Source organism: Oncorhynchus gorbuscha, linkage group LG04 (assembly GCF_021184085.1).
Source record: "Oncorhynchus gorbuscha isolate QuinsamMale2020 ecotype Even-year linkage group LG04, OgorEven_v1.0, whole genome shotgun sequence".
NCBI classification, from domain to species: Eukaryota; Metazoa; Chordata; class Actinopteri; order Salmoniformes; family Salmonidae; genus Oncorhynchus; species Oncorhynchus gorbuscha.
Window position 1 is genome coordinate 83,010,061 of NC_060176.1, and position 18,730 is coordinate 83,028,790.

An 18,730-nucleotide genomic window follows, 5' to 3' on the forward strand; every position below is an offset into this window, starting at 1 on the left:
GGTCAAACCCTAGGGCTGGTGGGCGAGGTCAAACCCTAGGGCTGGTGGCAAACCCTAGAGGCTCAAACCCTAGGGCTGGTGTTGAGTGAGGTCAAACCCTAGGGCTGGTGGCGAGAGATCAAACCCTAGGGCTGGTGGAGTGAGGTCAAACCCTGGGCTGGTGGAGTGAGGTCAAAGCCTAGGGCTGGTGGAGTGAGGTCAAACCCTGGGCTGGGAGTGGGTCAAACCCTAGGGCTGGTGGAGGTCAAAGCCTAGGGCTGGTGGAGTGAGGTCAAACCCTGGGCTGGTGGAGTGAGGTCAAACCCTAGGGCTGGTGGCGTCAAACCCTAGGGCTGGTGGATGAGGTCAAACCCTAGGGCTGGTGGAGGGGGCTGGTGGAGTGAGTTCAAACCCTAGGGCTGGTGGAGTGAGGTCAAACCCTGGGCTGGTGGAGTCAAACCCTAGGGCTGGTGGAGGTCAAACCCTAGGGCTGGTGGAAACCCTAGGGCTGGTGGGTCAAACCCTAGGGCTGGTGGAGTGAGGTAAAACCCTGGGCTGGTGGAGTGAGGTCAAACCCTAGGGCTGGTGGAGTGAGGTCAAACCCTAGGGCTGGTGGAGTGAGGTCAAAGCCTAGGGCTGGTGGAGTGAGGTCAAACCCTGGGCTGGTGGAGTGAGGTCAAACCCTGGGCTGGTGGAGTGAGGTCAAACCCTGGGCTGGTTTCGAGAGGTCAAACCCTGGGCTGGTTTCGAGAGGTCAAACCCTGGGCTGGTGGAGTGAGGTCAAACCCTGGGCTGGTGGAGTGAGGTCAAACCCTGGGCTGGTGGAGTGAGGTCAAACCCTGGGGCCGGTGTCGAGAGGTAAAACCCTGGGGTGGTGGAGTGAGGTCAAACCCTGGGCTGGTGTCGAGAGGTCAATCCCTGGGCTGGTGGAGTGAGGTCAAACCCTGGGGCTGGTGTCGAGAGGTCAAACCCTGGGCTGGTGGAGTGAGATCAAACCCTGGGCTGGTGGAGTGAGGTCAAACCCTGGGGCCGGTGTCGAGAGGTAAAACCCTGGGGTGGTGGAGTGAGGTCAAACCCTGGGCTGGTGTCGAGAGGTCAAACCCTAGGGCTGGTGGCGAGAGATCAAACCCTAGGGCTGGTGGAGTGAGATCAAACCCTAGGGCTCGTGGCATGAGGTCAAACCCTAGGGCTGGTGGAGTGAGGTCAAACCCTAGGGCTGGTGGAGTGAGGTCAAACCCTAGGGCTGGTGGCGAGAGATCAAACCCTAGGGCTGGTGGAGTGAGGTCAAACCCTAGGGCTCGTGGCATGAGGTCAAACCCTAGGGCTGGTGGAGTGAGGTCAAACCCTAGGGCTGGTGGAGTGAGGTCAAACCCTAGGGCTGGTGGAGTGAGGTCAAACCCTAGGGCTGGTGGCGAGAGATCAAACCCTAGGGCTGGTGGAGTGAGTTCAAACCCTGGGCTGGTGGAGTGAGGTCAAACCCTAGGGCTGGTGTCGAGAGGTCAAACCCTGGGCTGGTGGAGTGAGGTTAGCAAAGGACATCTGCTGAGGCTTCCTGTCTGTCAAGTGGCAAACGCCACGCTCCGAGCACCAGGCCCCGAGCCCCGAGCGGAGGGCCATCCTCTTCTCAACCTGATCACAGAGGTATTTAGCTCTAAGCCTCACTAAAAGTCATGTTTTGTTTGTTATATTTGCAGAGCAGGTGTTTTATTATCATTGGCGACTCCATTACAACCCTGAGTGGAAGGTAAACACGCCCAGCATGCGATGGGCAGACAGCCGTGCTCGGGATTCTCCCCTCTCTCAATGGAACCATCTGGTGTTGGGATAGAAGAAACGGACCAGTTTAGTGGGTCACTGTTTGTCTACGGGCCACATAATTGTGTTGTCTGGGGAAAGCTGGCAGATAGCGGGCACGCTCGGCGGGCTCTGGTGAAGTGGTACGGTTTTATAATGTTTTCCAATGCCTTTGTCTGGGGACTGGGGGTGGGGTGGTAGTGTGTGTGAGGGGGGGAGTTCCCTAAGTGCCTAAGCCAACGTGGTTTGTTTGTATTGGTCTGTTGGCAGTATGAACTGTAGGTAGCATTAAAAATGAAATCTGTTTGCTTTATAAGGTATCTACCCAAATAAAACTTCTGTTGGTTGATAGAAGGATTTCTCTTTCTTGATTGAACCTTTTGTTTAACAAGGCAATCAGTTATTAAGAACAAAATTCTTATTTGCAATGACGGTCTAGGAACTAGTGGGTTAAACTGCCTTGTTCAGGGGAACTAGTGGGTTAAACTGCCTTGTTCAGGGGAACTAGTGGGTTAAACTGCCTTGTTCAGGGGAACTAGTGGGTTAAACTGCCTTGTTCAGGGGAACTAGTGGGTTAAACTGCCTTGTTCAGGGGAACTAGTGGGTTAAACTGCCTTGTTCAGGGGAACTAGTGGGTTAAACTGCCTTGTTCAGGGGAACTAGTGGGTTAAACTGCCTTGTTCAGGGGAACTAGTGGGTTAAACTGCCTTGTTCAGGGGCAGAACGACAGATTATTTTTTCTTTACCTTGGTCAGCTCGGGGATTCGATCCAGCAACCTTTCGGCTAGCTGCTGTCCCAAGAGGGAGAGTGGAGGAGAAGTGGTCTAAAAAATATATTTTCAACTTTTACCTGTCAATTTTGTCTGATATGTCGTGCAAGTTTAATATATATTGAACAAAAATTAAAGACTTCAAAGATTTAAAGTTCACAAGGAAATCCAGTCAATTGAAATAAATTTATTAGGTCCTAATCTATGGATTTCACATGACTGGGAATACAGATATGAATCTGTTGGTCACAGATACCTTAAATACAGGCCTCACAATGGGCCTTAAATACGGGCCTCACAATGGATCTTAAATACGGGCCTCACAGTGGACCTTAAATATGGGCCTCACAATGGGCCTTAAATAAGGGCCTCACAATGGGCCTTAAATACGGGCATCACAATGGGCCTTAAATACGGGTCTCACAATGGGCCTTAAATACGGGCCTCACAATGGGCCTTAAATAAGGGCCTCACAATGGGCCTTAAATACGGGCATCACAATGGGCCTTAAATACGGGTCTCACAATGGGCCTTAAATACGGGCCTCACAATGGGCCTTAAATACGGGCCTCACAATGGGTCTTAAATATGGGCCTCACAATGGACCTTAAATACGGGCCTCACAATGGGCCTTAAATACGGGCCTCACAATGGGCCTTAAATACGGGCCTCACAATGGATCTTAAATACGGGCCTCACAATGGGTCTTAAATACGGGCCTCACAATGGGCCTTAAATACGGGCCTCACAATGGGTCTTAAATACGGGCCTCACAGTGGACCTTAAATACGGGCCTCACAATGGACCTTAAATACGGGCCTCACAATGGGGCTTAAATACGAGCCTCACAATGGGCCTTAAATACGGGCCTCACAATGGGCCTTAAATACGGGCCCTCACAATGGGCCTCAGGATCTCGTCACGGTATTTCTGTGTATTCAATTTGACATCGATAAAATGCAATTGTATTCGTTGTCCGTAGCCTCTGTCTTCCCCATACCTTAATCCCCACTGTCTTTTAGGATAAATGCTCACTAACAGAGACAGAAACACATTTGTGCACAAAATCTGAGCAAAATAAGCTTTTTACATTTTTACATTTCTTTTATTTCAGCTGATGAAACATGGGAACAACACTTTAAATGGTGCGATTATATTTCTGTTCAGTGTGACGTGTTCTCCAATAGATATTAACTATAGTTATGTTTGTTATATAATTAATATAATTATAATGTCTGTTCTTATATGGTTTCCATGTGTTTACATATTCTCCTGACTCTGTTTTTGGTGTTTGTGATAAGGCCAGCTACGGCAATAATTATTGAAAGCAAATGTTCAACCACTACACATAATTACTCCACTGATGCTAATTATTGTGTGGCTCGTTAACGGCTCGTTAAGCAATTACGGTCACAGTCAATGATATGCTAATGAGTAACGCATAAAACATATGTAAAAGTAACTCTCAATGAAGGTGAACAGACAACACTAAAGCAGAGCTGTCAATAGACACTGGTGATGGAGGTAGAAGAGGGATCTGTGTCCCAAATGGCACACTATTCCCTATGTGGTGCATTTTGACCAGGGTTTGTAGGACTCTAGTAGTGCACTACATAAGAAATTAGGGTGCTATTTGAGATGTCAACTATATATGGATTTTATTTATTTTTTCACCTTTATTTAACCAGGTAGGCCAGTTGAGAACACCTTTATTTAACCAGGTAAGGCTAGTTGAGAACACGTTTATTTAACCAGGTAGGCTAGTTGAGAACACCTTTATTTAACCAGGTAGGCTAGTTGAGAACACCTTTATTTAACCAGGTAGGCTAGTTGAGAACACCTTTATTTAACCAGGTAGGCTAGTTGAGAACAAGTTCTCATTTGCAACTGCGACCTGGCCAAGATAAAGCATAGCAGTGTGAACAGACAACACAGAGTTTTTTAATTTTTTTTACACATGGAGTAAAACAATTAACAAGTCAATAACACAGTAGAGAAAAAAAGGGGAGTCTATATACAATGTGTGCAAAAGGCACGAGGAGGTAGACGAATAATTACAATATTGCAGATTAACACTGGAGTGATAAATGATCAGATGGGTGACTGATTGACAGGTATCTGTTAAAGTTACAAATATTACTGATATTACTGATGATTATCGCATGGATTTGAATGCTTCATATTAGTATTATAATTCATGTAATTACAGTGTCATACGTTTGTCAAAAGATTACTTAAGGAGTTTAGTGTTCATGTTATATTTGGACTGTGGATCCACTGAGATGCCAGAAAGTTCTTCAAGAAGGATCCGTCCTGATCTCTGAGGCTAATTGGGATGGGATAACCTTAGGTATTGTGGATGTATTGTGTGTTCTAACCCCTGATCTGGCATTAGTGAGTTAGGGTTAGCTAATGCTAACCCCTGATCAGGCCTTAGTGAGTTAGGGTTAGCTAATGCTAACCCCTGATCAGGCCTTAGTGAGTTAGGGTTCGCTAATGCTAACCCCTGATCAGGCCTTAGTGAGTTAGGGTTCGCTGATGCTAACCCCTGATCTGGCATTAGTGAGTTAGGGTTAGCTAATGCTAACCCCTGATCGAGCCTTAGTGAGTTATGGTTAGCTAATGCTAACCCCTGATCAGGCCTTAGTGAGTTAGGGTTCGCTAATGCTAACCCCTGATCAGGCCTTAGTGAGTTAGGGTTCGCTAATGCTAACCCCTGATCAGGCCTTAGTGGGTTAGGGTTCGCTAATGCTAACCCCTGATCAGGCCTTAGTGAGTTAGGGTTCGCTAATGCTAACCCCTGATCAGGCCTTAGTGAGTTAGGGTTCGCTAATGCTAACCCCTGATCAGGCCTTAGTGGGTTAGGGTTCGCTGATGCTAACCCCTGATCAGGCCTTAGTGGGTTAAGGTTAGCTAATACTAACCCCTGATCAGGCCTTAGTGAGTTCGGGTTCGCTAATGCTAACCCCTGATCAGGCCTTAGTGGGTTAGGGTTAGCTAATGCTAACCCCTGATCAGGCCTTAGTGAGTTAGGGTTAGCTGATGCTAACCCCTGATCGAGCCTTAGTGAGTTAGGGTTAGCTGATTTATTTATGACCCCCGATATGGCTTTAGTGGGAAGCTCCCTTTATGTTGATTGATCTCTGCAACATGCTGCAGGTTTAATACCTCAGGAAAGCTTTCTGTGCTAATCAGCCCAGGGACAGTTAAGGCTCCTGGTCAATATTTTCCATGGTCGTGTCCCAAAAGGCACCCTATTCCCTATATAGTCCACTAGTCCAGTCATATGGACTCTGATTAGTGCACTATACAGGGAATAGGGTGCCTTTTGGAATGCAGAACATCCACTTGAAAGTGTGTCTTTGCTCCTTAAGTGAATAAGGGGAGGCAGCTGGGTTTATGGAGCTCCCAAGCGGCATGATTAACTATTTCTTTTAATGGCAAATTATCCTCCAGTTCCAGTCTCTCAGAGAGAGAGAGAGAGAGAGAGAGAGAGAGAGAGAGAGAGAGAGAGAGAGAGAGAGACAGAGAGAGAGAGAGAGAGAGAGAGAGAGAGAGAGAGAGAGAGAGAGACAGAGAGACAGAGAGAGAGAGAGAGAGAGAGAGAGAGAGAGAGAGAGAAGTGGCTCAGTTGGTAGAGCATGGCACTTGCAACGCCAGGGTTGTGGATAAGAGTGTTTGCTAAATTACCCCTCCCCCCCAAAAAGAGAGAGGAGTAGAGCAAGAGACCTTCGTGAATTGATGTATCTCTCCTCTGAGGTTTATTCCAGATGCATTATGGCATTGTAAAATATTAATATGAGAGTGCATTTAGCTGAGGTTCGCTAGGCAGGAAAGGCGGGTGGGTATTCTCCAGTGGGTTCCATTAGGTCACCAGAGACATCAGCCTCTCATCCCCTTCTCCTCTTCGCTTCTCAGCCTCTTCTCCTCTCATTCTCTCAGCCTCTTAGCCTCTTAACCTCTCAGCCGCTCCGCCTCTCAGTCTCTACGCCTCTCAGCCTCTCCCCCTTTAAAACTCTCAGCCACTCAGTCTCTCCCTCTCAGCCTCTCAGTCTCTCCCTCTCAGCCTCTCCTCCTCTCAGCCCCTCCTCCTCTAAGCCGCTCTACCTCTCCTCCTCTAAGCCTCTCAGCCTCTCCTCCTCTAAGCCTCTCCTCCTCTAAGCATCTCCTCCTCTCAGCCTCTCCTACTCTCAGCCCCTCCTCCTCTAAGCCTCTCTACCTCTCCACCTCTCAGCCTCTCCTCCTCTAAGCCTCTCCTCCTCTAAGCATCTCCTCCTCTCAGCCTCTCCTACCCTCAGCCCCTCCTCCTCTAAGCCTCTCTACCTCTCCACCTCTCAGCCTCTCCACCTCTCAGCCTCTCCTCCTCTCAACCTCTCCTCCTCTCAGCCTCTCCTCCTCTCAGCCTCTCCTCCTCTAAGCCTCTCAGCCTCTCCTCACCTCTCAGCCTCTCCTCCTCTCAGCCTCTCCTCCTCTAAGCCTCTCAGCCTCTCCACCTCTCAGCCTCTCCTCCTCTCAGCCTCTCCTCCTCTCAGCCTCTCCTCCTCTCAGCCTCTCCTCCTCTAAGCCTCTCAGCCTCTCCACCTCTCAGCCTCTCCTCCTCTCAGCCTCTCCTCCTCTCAGCCTCTCCTCTCAAGCCTCTCTTCCTCTCAGCCTCTCCTCCTCTCAGCCTCTCCTCCTCTCAGCCTCTCAGCCTCTCAGCCTCTCCTCCTCTCCTCTCAGCCTCTCCTCCTCTCAGCCTCTCGTCCTCTAAGCCTCTAAGCCTCTCCTCCTCTCAGCCTGTCCTCCTCTATGCCTCACAGCCTCTCCTCCTCTCAGCCTCTCCTCCTCTCAGCCTCTCAGCCTGTCCTCCTCTAAGCCTCTCAGCCTCCCTCCTCCTCTCTAGCCTCTCCTCCTCTCAGCCTCTCCTCCTCTCAGCCTCTCCTCCTCTCAGCCTCTCCTCCTCTAAGCCTCTCCTCCTCTAAGCCTCTCCTCCTCTAAGCCTCTCCTCCTCTAAGCCTCTAAGCCTGTCCTCCTCTAAGCCTCTCAGCCTCTCCTCCTCTAAGCCTCTCCTCCTCTCAGCCTCTCCTCCTCTCAGCCTCTCCTCCTCTCAGCCTCTCCTCCTCTCCTCTCTTCCTCTCAGCCTCTCCTCCTCTCAGCCTCTCCTCCTCTCAGCCTCTCCTCCTCTCAGCCTCTCCTCCTCTCTCCTCCTCTCAGCCTCTCCTCCCTCTCCTCCTCTAAGCCTCTAAGCCTGTCCTCCTCTAAGCCTCTCAGCCTCTCCTCCTCTAAGCCTCTCCTCCTCTCAGCCTCTCCTCCTCTAAGCCTCTCCTCCTCTCAGCCTCTCCTCCTCTCAGCCTCTCCTCCTCTCAGCCTCTCCTCCTCTCAGACTCTCCTCCTCTAAGCCTCTCCTCCTCTTAGCTTCTCAGTCGGCTGATGATTTATCCTCCTGTAACATTAAGAAGCCCAGCTTTCCTAAAGTTCCTCTAAGCCTTCAGCCTTCCTCCTCTAAGCCTCTCCTCCTTCTTTTCCCTGATTTTTGTGTTTGAATAAAAAACTGTTGAGGGCATCATGTGTGGCAGCAATCGTGTTGCTAGTGGGTCTCTCAGCCTCTCCTCCTCTAGCCTCTCACCTCACAGTGACATGCAGTGTCAAGCCCAGGCCTCAGCAGTCTGGCTGGTCTAACATAACACTGATTACAATAGACTGCATGTCATCTCCTGTTTTAACATGAGACAGACTGGGCTATCCTCTGAGAGTTATACAGAAAAACAATACACCTCAGCCTCACCTCCTCACAGCACACCACACACACACACACACACACACACACACACACACCACACACACACACACACACACACCTCACACACACACAAGCCTCACACACCTGAAATCCTAGAGTCTCACTCCTCCTCTAGTCTGAGCCTTGGAGCTGTCCTCTAGGGCTGTGTTAGAGCCTGTCCTTAGATGCTGTAGAGCTGTGTTAGCTTCTCAGTCGCTGATGATTTATCCTAAATGTAACATTAAGAGCTGTTTCCTAAAGGTTCCAGGAACCAAAGCTTGTTTTTTTATTTTACTGTGTTTTCCCTGATTTTGTGTTTGAATGCTGTTGAGGGCTCATGTTAGAGCAATGTGTTGCTAGATGGGTCTGTAGAGCTGTGTTACATGCAGTGTTAAGCCCAGGCCTGTGTCTGGCTGGTTAACATAACACTGATTACAATAGACTGCATGTCATCTCCTGTTTTAACATGAGACAGACTGGGCTATCCTCTGAGAGTTATACAGAAAAACAATACACACACACACACACACACACACACAGACATGTGTTAGAGCTGTGTTAGAGCTGTGTTAGAGCTGTGTTAGGGCTGTGTTAGATGCTGTAGAAATATGCTAGAGTCTGTGGTTAGAGCTGTGTTAGAGCTGTGTTAGATGCTGTGTTAGATGCTGTAGAGCTGTGTTAGAGATGTGTTAGAGCTGTGTTAGAGCTGTGTTAGAGCTGTGTTAGAGCTGTGTTAGAGCTGTGTTAGGGCTGTGTTAGGGCTGTGTTAGAGCTGTGTTAGAGCTGTGTTAGAGCTGTGTTAGGGCTGTGTTAGGGCTGTGTTAGAGCTGTAGGGCTGTGGTAGAGCTGTGTTAGAGCTGTGTTAGAGCTGTGTTAGGGCTGTGTTAGATGCTGTAGAAATATGTTAGAGCTGTGTTAGAGCTGTGTTAGAGCTGTGTTAGAGCTGTGTTAGAGCTGTGTTAGAGCTGTGTTAGAGCTGTGTTAGAGCTGTGTTAGAGCTGTGTTAGGGCTGTGTTAGGGCTGTGTTAGAGCTGTGTTAGAAATGTGTTAGAGCTGTGTTAGATGTGTTAGGGCTGTGTTAGAATGTGTTAGAGCTGTGTTAGAGCTGTGTTAGATGCTGTAGAAATATGTTAGGGCTGTGTTAGAGCTGTGTTAGAGCTGTGTTACAGCTGTGTTACAGCTGTGTTAGAGCTGTGTTAGAGCTGTGTTAGAGCTGTGTTAGGGCTGTGTTAGGGCTGTGTTAGATGCTGTAGAAATATGTTAGGGCTGTGTTAGATGTTGTAGAAATATGTTAGGGCTGTGTTAGAGCTGTGTTAGAGCTGTGTTAGAGCTGTGTTAGGGCTGTGTTAGAGCTGTGTTAGAGCTGTGTTAGAGCTGTGTTAGAGCTGTGTTAGAGCTGTGTTAGAGCTGTGTTAGAGCTGTGTTAGAGCTGTGTTAGAGCTGTGTTAGGGATGTGTTAGAGATGTGTTAGAGATGTGTTAGAGATGTGTTAGAGCTGTGTTAGAGCTGTGTTAGAGCTGTGTTAGAGCTGTGTTAGAGCTGTGTTAGAGCTGTGTTAGAGCTGTGTTAGAGCTGTGTTAGAGCTGTGTTAGAGCTGTGTTAGAGCTGTGTTAGAGCTGTGTTAGAGCTGTGTTAGAGCTGTGGTAGAGCTGTGTTAGAGCTGTGTTAGAGATGTGGTAGAGCTGTGTTAGAGCTGTGTTAGAGATGTGCTGCTTTGTGAACTGGGCCACGGCCGGATTGTTAAAAGACAGATGGACTGGTACACACACACACACACACACACACACACACACACACACACACACACACACACACACACACACACACACACACACACACACACACACACACACACACACACACACACACACACACACTATTCCTGACCAGGATATAGGGCATGACAGGGAGGATCACAGGCTAGTGTCCTCAACAATGTATCTGTATTGGTCCTTCAGGATATAACAGAGACAACATAGATTTGGTATCTGTATTGATCCTTCAGGATATAACAGAGACAACATAGATTTGGTATCTGTATTGATCCATCAGGATATAACAGAGACAACATACATTTGGTATCTGTATTGATCCATAAGGATATAACAGAGACAACATACATTTGGTATCTGTATTGATCCATAAGGATATAACAGAGACAACATACATTTGGTATCTGTATTGATCCTTCAGGATATAACAGAGACAACATAGATTTGGTATCTGTATTGATCCTTCAGGATATAACAGAGACAACATAGATTTGGTATCTGTATTGATCCTTCAGGATATAACAGAGACAACATAGATTTGGTATCTGTATTGATCCATAAGGATATAACAGAGACAACATAGATTTGGTATCTGTATTGATCCTTCAGGATATAACAGAGACAACATAGATTTGGTATCTGTATTGATCCTTCAGGATATAACAGAGAGACAACATAGATTTGGTATCTGTATTGATCCATAAGGATATAACAGAGACAACATACATTTGGTATCTGTATTGATCCATCAGGATATAACAGAGACAACATACATTGTTTTTAAATGCAGCACTGTTTATTTTATATTTAAATCATTTTGTGGTTCAAATGGTGTCTTTTTATCTACACAATATATATATTTTAACTGCACTGCACTTCAGTTACTTGCAACAAAAAAAACAATGTTGTTTGCGGTCTTTACTACAGTGGAATTAAAGGAAACTGACAAAGGAGTTTGACCCCATCGTTTATGTTAAGCACCTGCAAAACAAATGTCCTTGTAAACATCACCTAGTTCACACACACATCCTAAACATCACCTAGTTCACACACATCCTAAACATCACCTAGTTCACACACACATCCTAAACATCACCTAGTTCACACACATCCTAAACATCACCTAGTTCACACAAATCCTAAACATCACCTAGTTCACACACATCCTAAACATCACCTAGTTCACACACATCCTAAACATCTCCTAGTTCACACACATCCTAAACATCACCTAGTTCACACACATCCTAAACATCTCCTAGTTCACACACATCCTAAACATCACCTAGTTCACACACATATCCTAAACATCTCCTAGTTCACACACATCCTAAACATCTCCTAGTTCACACACATCCTAAACATCACCTAGTTCACACACATCCTAAACATCACCTAGTTCACACACATCCTAAACATCTCTAGTTCACACACATCCTAAACATCACCTAGTTCACACACATCCTAAACATCTCCTAGTTCACACACATCCTAAATCTCTCCTAGTTCACACACATCCTAAACATCACCTAGTTCACACACACATCCTAAACATCTCCTAGTTCACACACATCCTAAACATCACCTAGTTCACACACATATCCTAAACATCTCCTAGTTCACACACATCCTAAATCTCTCCTAGTTCACACACATCCTAAATATCTCCTAGTTCACACACATCTTAAACATCTCCTAGTTCACGGTCAGTCTCATAGTTTATTCGGTTGTATTGTGATATGTATGTACTATGTATTTGTGGAATTAGAGTCTTTAACTAAAGGCACATCAACTCACAAACACCAGTCAGATTCAGGAAGCTATATTTCGCCGACGTTACAATTGTTTCAATTGTCTCCTCCACACGTAACAATTTATTGGCAGTGTAGAGAAAACAAAATGTACACGCATATATATACGCAATTCCCACACACACATAAAGACACCAACACCTTCTAATTCATGTAAATACAAGCTTTTGTTAACATACACCTCAAATCATGCAAATCCCAGACCTAATTTTTTTCTAAACAATAAACATGTCTCTGACCTTGCCAACAAATGTCCAACCTCATTGGAGTAGCTTTTGTTGACATGCTACCATTGGTTGATAATAACAACAATAACTGGCTAGAGAATGGAGCTTTCCTCTGCCAACTCTATTATATTGGCCTCTCTTTCTAACCATTATACATTGTAATGTAACAACAGCCTAGTAAATCAACTGCTGGGGGGGGGTGCTTTGATGTCCCGCAGGCTGCAGATTTGATGAATATTTCGCCCCATCCTGTTACCTTGCTCTTTGCTTTATGCATTTGTTTAAAATGGAGCAACACAATGTAGAGAAACAAAAACACATTTTAATAAACAAACAGAAACAAACTGCCTCCAGTCGACAATGTAAAATTACATCAAACGCTGTATAGGACATAGTTGTATTTAGGGTTATAATGTTGACGTTATTATAATGTCCTTCTAATAAAACATTGTGTTGTATTTCTAAATAATTGAAAGTGATTTCATCTGAATTGTGATTGGTTGGTAGATATTAGTCCAGGCTCATTCAAAACACGTTTAACATTGAACGAATGTAAAAGACCTGGAAACATTTAAATATTTCCAACTCAACGATAGAGAAGAAGAACGATCAAAACATTTTCCAGTGTTAAACGTTTAACAGTGTTTTCTGTATTTTTATTTATTTATTTTTGGGACGGGAAAGACGACGACTTCAGCTACACGGGAAGAAGATAAGAGAAACCTTCCTTCCCATCCCTGCAAGTGAATGTCTCTGATCCAGAACACAGGAAGTCCCTGCATCCCTGCAAGTGAATGTCTCTGATCCAGAACACAGGAAGTAGAGAAACCTTCCTTCGTGCCGTACCCATCCCTGCAAGTGAATGTCTCTGATCCAGAACACAGGAAGTAGAGAAACCTTCCTTCGTGCCGTACCCATCCCTGCAAGTGAATGTCTCTGATCCAGAACACAGGAAGTCCTTCCTTCGTGCCGAACCCATCCCTGCAAGTGAATGTCTCTGATCCAGAACACAGGAAGTAGAGAAACCTTCCTTCGTGCCGTACCCATCCCTGCTAGTGAATGTCTCTGATCCAGAACACAGGAAGTAGTGGTCCTTCTGTAGCTCAGTTGGTAGAGCATGGTGCTTGTAACGCCAGGGTAGTGGGTTTGATTCCCAGGACCACCCATACGTAGAATGTATGCACACATGACTGTAAGTCGCTTTGGATAAAAGCGTCTGCTAAATGGCATATATTATTATTATTATATTATTATAGAGAAACCTTCCTTCGTGCCGTACCCATCCCTGCAAGTGAATGTCTCTGATCCAGAACACAGGAAGTAGAGAAACCTTCCTTCGTGCCGTACCCATCCCTGCAAGTGAATGTCTTTGGCATATGATCCAGAACACAGGAAGTAGAGCAGTACTCTTCCTTTCACACAGCTCTGAATAGAGGCAACATCAGCCAGCCAGGCTTTTTTTTGTGTGTTGTTGTTCCCGTCAGGGAATCACTTGCAACCGGGCAGACAAAGCATTAAAACATGGACGGGTCGTCATCTTTGACTCATTCAACCAATGATAGGGGGGAGAGGAGAGCCAACGGCGTGTGGAACGGCTAACCCAAGGCAAACACAACAAGGCAGCGAGGGCTTTTAAACGAGCTGGGGGGGGGGGAGAAAGGTATATGTGCTGCGGACACCCGGCACCTCACATCACACACAATGTTTCCTTTTATTCAAAATCCATTAGCAACCCTCCCGACATTATAAAAATACACATTTATTTTGGCCAAAATTGGATGAAAACACCACTTCAGAGCTCTCGGGAGGGAGTGAAGTAGCTTGTTCCGGGCCTGTGGTATTTCTGTGTGTTTTTTCAATATGGTTTCATTAGATAGGTTTGGTTAGTGCAGGGGTGGGCAGTAGGAGACCTATTCACCAAGCCTGCTATTCTGCTTTTACAATGATGATTATTTAATGAACACATAGAATTCATATTTTTATGCACTCCTCCTGTGTGTGTGTGTGTGTGTGTGTGTGTGTGTGTGTGTGTGTGTGTGTGTGTGTGTGTGTGTGTGTGTGTGTGTGTGTGTGTGTGTGTGTGTGTGTGTGTGTGTGTGTGTGTGTGTGTGTGTGTGTGTGTGTGTGTGTGTGTGTGTGTGTGTTCAAACCTGAAGCTTGGTGTTGTTGGTACCAGTTAGTCAGACATGAGATGTGTTAGCAGGATAATGGCCCAGCTGGACCAGAGGGTAAATGGAATAGAGTAGAGTGTAGATGGAATAGAGTGTAGATGGAATAGAGTGTAGATGGAATAGAGTGTAGATGGAGTAGAGTGTAGATGGAATAGAGAGTAGATGGAGTAGAGTATAGATGGAATAGAGTAGAGTGTAGATGGACTAGAGTGTAGATGGAACAGAGTGAAGATAAAACAGAGTAGAGTGTAGATGGAATAGAGTATAGATGTAATAGAGAGTAGATGGAATAGAGAGTAGATGGAGTAGAGTATAGATGGAATAGAGTAGAGTGTAGATGGACTAGAGTGTAGATGGAACAGAGTGAAGATAAAACAGAGTAGAGCGTAGATGGAATAGAGTATAGTTGGAATAGAGTAGAGTGTAGATGAAATAGAGTGTAGATGGAATAGAGTGTAGATGGAATAGAGTAGAGTGTAGATGGACTAGAGTGTAGATGGAATAGGGAGTAGATGGAGTAGAGTGTAGATGGACTAGAGTGTAGATGGAACAGAGTGAAGATAAAACAGAGTAGAGTGTAGATGGAATAGAGTATAGATGGAATAGAGTAGAGTGTAGATGGAATAGAGTGTAGATGGAATAGAGTGTAGATAAAACAGAGTAGAGATGGAATAGAGTAGAGTGTAGATGGACTAGAGTGTAGATGGACTAGAGTGTAGATGGAATATAGTTGGAATAGAGTAGAGTGTAGATGGAATAGAGTGTAGATGGAATAGAGTGTAGATGAAACAGAGTAGAGATGGAATAGAGTAGAGTGTAGATGGACTAGAGTGTAGATGGAATAGAGTGTAGATGGAATAGAGTAGAGTGTAGATGGAATATAGTGTAGATGGAATAGAGTGTAGATGGAATAGAGTGTAGATGGAATAGAGTAGAGTGTAGATGGAATATAGTGTAGATGGAATAGAGTGAAGATGAAACAGAATAGAGTGTAGATGGACTAGAGTGTAGGTGGAATAGAGTGTAGATAAAACAGAGTAGAGCATAGATGGAATAGAGTGTAGATGGAATAGAGTGGAGTGTAGATGGAATAGAGTAGGGTGTAGATGGAATAAAGTAGGGTGTAGATGGAATAGAGTAGAGTGTAGATGGAATAGAGTAGAGTGTAGATGGAATAGAGTAGGGTGTAGATGGAATAGAGTGTAGATGGAATAGAGTGGGGTGTAGATGGAATAGAGTAGGGTGTAGATGGAATATAGTAGAGGGTAGATGGAATAGAGTAGGGTGTAGATGGAATAGAGTAGGGTGTAGATGGAATATAGTAGAGGGTAGATGGAATAGAGTAGGGTGTAGATGGAATAGAGTAGAGAGTAGATGGAATAGAGTAGAGTGTAGATGGAATAGAGTAGAGTGTAGATGGAATAGAGTAGAGTGTAGATGGAATAGAGTAGGGTGTAGATGGAATAGAGTGTAGATGGAATAGAGTGTAGGTGGAATAGAGTATAGTGTAGATGGAATAGAGTAGAGTGTAGATGGAATAGAGTAGAGTGTAGATGGAATAGAGTAGGGTGTAGATGGAATAGAGTAGGGTGTAGATGGAATAGAGTAGGGTGTAGATGGAATATAGTAGAAGGTAGATGGAATAGAGTAGGGTGTAGATGGAATAGAGTAGAGGGTAGATGGAATAGAGTAGAGTGTAGATGGAATAGAGTGTAGATGGAATAGAGTAGAGTGTAGATGGAATAGAGTAGGGTGTATATGGAATAGAGTAGAGTGTAGATGGAATAGAGTAGAGTGTAGATGGAATAGAGTGTAGATGGAATAGAGTAGAGTGTAGATGGAATAGAGTAGGGTGTAGATGGAATAGAGTAGGGTGTAGATGGAATAGAGTGTAGATGGAATAGAGTAGAGTATAGATGGAATAGAGTAGAGTGTAGATGGAATAGAGTAGAGTGTAGATGGAATAGAGTGTAGATGGAATAGAGTAGAGTGTAGATGGAATAGAGTAGGGTGTAGATGGAATAGAGTAGGGTATAGATGGAATAGAGTAGAGTGTAGATGGAATAGAGTAGAGTATAGATGGAATAGAGTAGAGGGTAGATGGAATAGAGTCGAGGGTAGATGGAATAGAGTAGGGTGTAGATGGAATAGAGTAGAGGGTAGATTGAGTAGATTGTAGATGGAATAGAGTGTAAATAGAATAGAGTGTAGAAGGAATATAGTGTAGATGGAATACCCCATAATGACAAAGTGAAAATGCTTTCAGAAATGTTTCCAAATTTACTGAAAATTAAATACAGAAATATCTAATTTACTTAAGTGTTCACGCACATGTTTAACTCCGCTTTGGCAGTGATTACAGCTGTGAGTCTCTAAGTCTCTAAGAGCTTTGCACACCTGGATTGTACAATATTTCTACAGTGTTTTTTTTTAATTGCGAAAGTTATTAAATACACTTTGGACGGTGTATCAATACAGACAGTCACTACAACAATAAATTATGACTTTACAACAGTTACATATATAGGCAAGGGTCTATTTTTCTCCACTTCCTGTCTGACTGACGTGCCCAAAGTAAACTGCCTGTTACTCAGTACCAGAAGCCAGGATATGCATATAATTGGTACCATTAAATAGAAAACACTTTGAAGTTTGTAGAAATGTTAAAATAATGTATGAGACTAAAACACAATTGATTCGGTAGGAGAAAATCCAAAGAAAAACCATGTGGATATTTTGTTTTGAGAGAGAGCCCACGTGCTCTTACAATGGGAAGCTATGCAATTCCAGCTCCCAGATTGCAATTCCTATGAGATGTCGACAGTCTTTGTTCAAGGTTTCAGGCTTGTTTCTTCTCAAACGAGGAAGAATTTTGAGTTTTGAGAGTCAGAGTTGGAAATCAGTCTGTGGGCGGACGACGAAGAGGACACGCACCTGTTAATTTTACTTTTCTATTGAACATACTTCTTTCTGTATGAAATGTTATAGTTTAGCTACATTTTAAGGTACCTGAGGATTAAATAGAAATGTATTTTGACTTGTTTTAACAAAGTTTAGCAGTAGCTTTTGGATTCCTTTGTCTGCATGTTGAACGAGTGGATTACTCAAATCGATGGTGCCAACTAAACAGGCTTTTTGGGATATAAAGAATGATTTTATCTAACAAAACGACCCTGCATGTTGTAGCTGGGACTCTTTGGATTGCAAATCAGAGGAAGATTTTAAAAAGTAAGTGAATATTTAATCGCTATTTGTGATTTTATGAAGCCTGTGTTGATTGAAAAATATTTTGATGTGGGTCGCCGTCCTCAAACAATCGCATGGAATGCTTTCGCTGTAAAGCCTATTGTAAATCAGACAGTGTAGTTAGATTAACAGGAATTTAAGCTTTTAACCAATATAACACCCTTGAATGTAGCTAAATGTTTAATATCCATCATTTGTATGATTATTTCTTTGAATTGCGCTCCAATTTCACCGGAAGTTGCCGACAGGGGGACACCTAGCCCTAAGAATATTTATTTTAATGGCTGTGAGAGGAGAAAACTGAGGATGGATCAACAACATTGTAGTTACTCCACAATACTAACCTAAATGACAGAGTGAAAAGAAGGTATTCTGTACAGAATAAAAATATTCCAAAACATGCATCCTGTTTGCAACAAGGCACTAACATAATACTGAAACAAATCTAGCAGCGCAATTAACTTTTTGTCCTGAATACAAAGTGTTATGTTTGGGGCAAATCCAATACAACACATTCCTGAGTATCACTCCATTCTTTTCAAGCATAGCAGTGGCTGCATCATGTTATGAGTATGCTTGTAATTGTTAAGAACTGGGGAGTTTTTCAGGATAAAAAGAAACGGAATGCAAACGCACAATCTTAGAGGAAACCTGTCTCAGTCTGCTTTCCACCAGATGCTAGGAGATGAAATCACTTTTCAGCAAGACAATAACCTAAAACACAAGGCCGAATCTACACTGGAGTTATTTACCAAGAAGACAGTAAATATTCCTAGTCCAAGTTACATTTAAAAAACCTGACCCACAACTAATTTGATAGAGCTTGAAGATCCTTTTTTTATTGTTTATTATTTTGTTATTTATTTCCACTTTGACATTACAGAGTATTTTGTTTAGATCGTTGACAAAAAAAAATTGATCCATTTTAATCCCACTTTTGTAACACAACAAAATATGGATATAGTCAAGGAATGTGTGTACTTTCTGAAGATACTATCTCTCTTTGTGATTAATGACTATGTCATGGTGTTTAATAAAACACGTTTTTCAATCACTCCACAAATTTCTTGTTAACAAATTATAGTTTTGGCAAGTTGGTTAGGACATCTACTTTGTGTATGACACAAGTCATTTTTCACTTTCAGATTATTTCACTAAAATGCACTAAAATCCAGTGGGTCAGAAGTTTACATACACTAAAT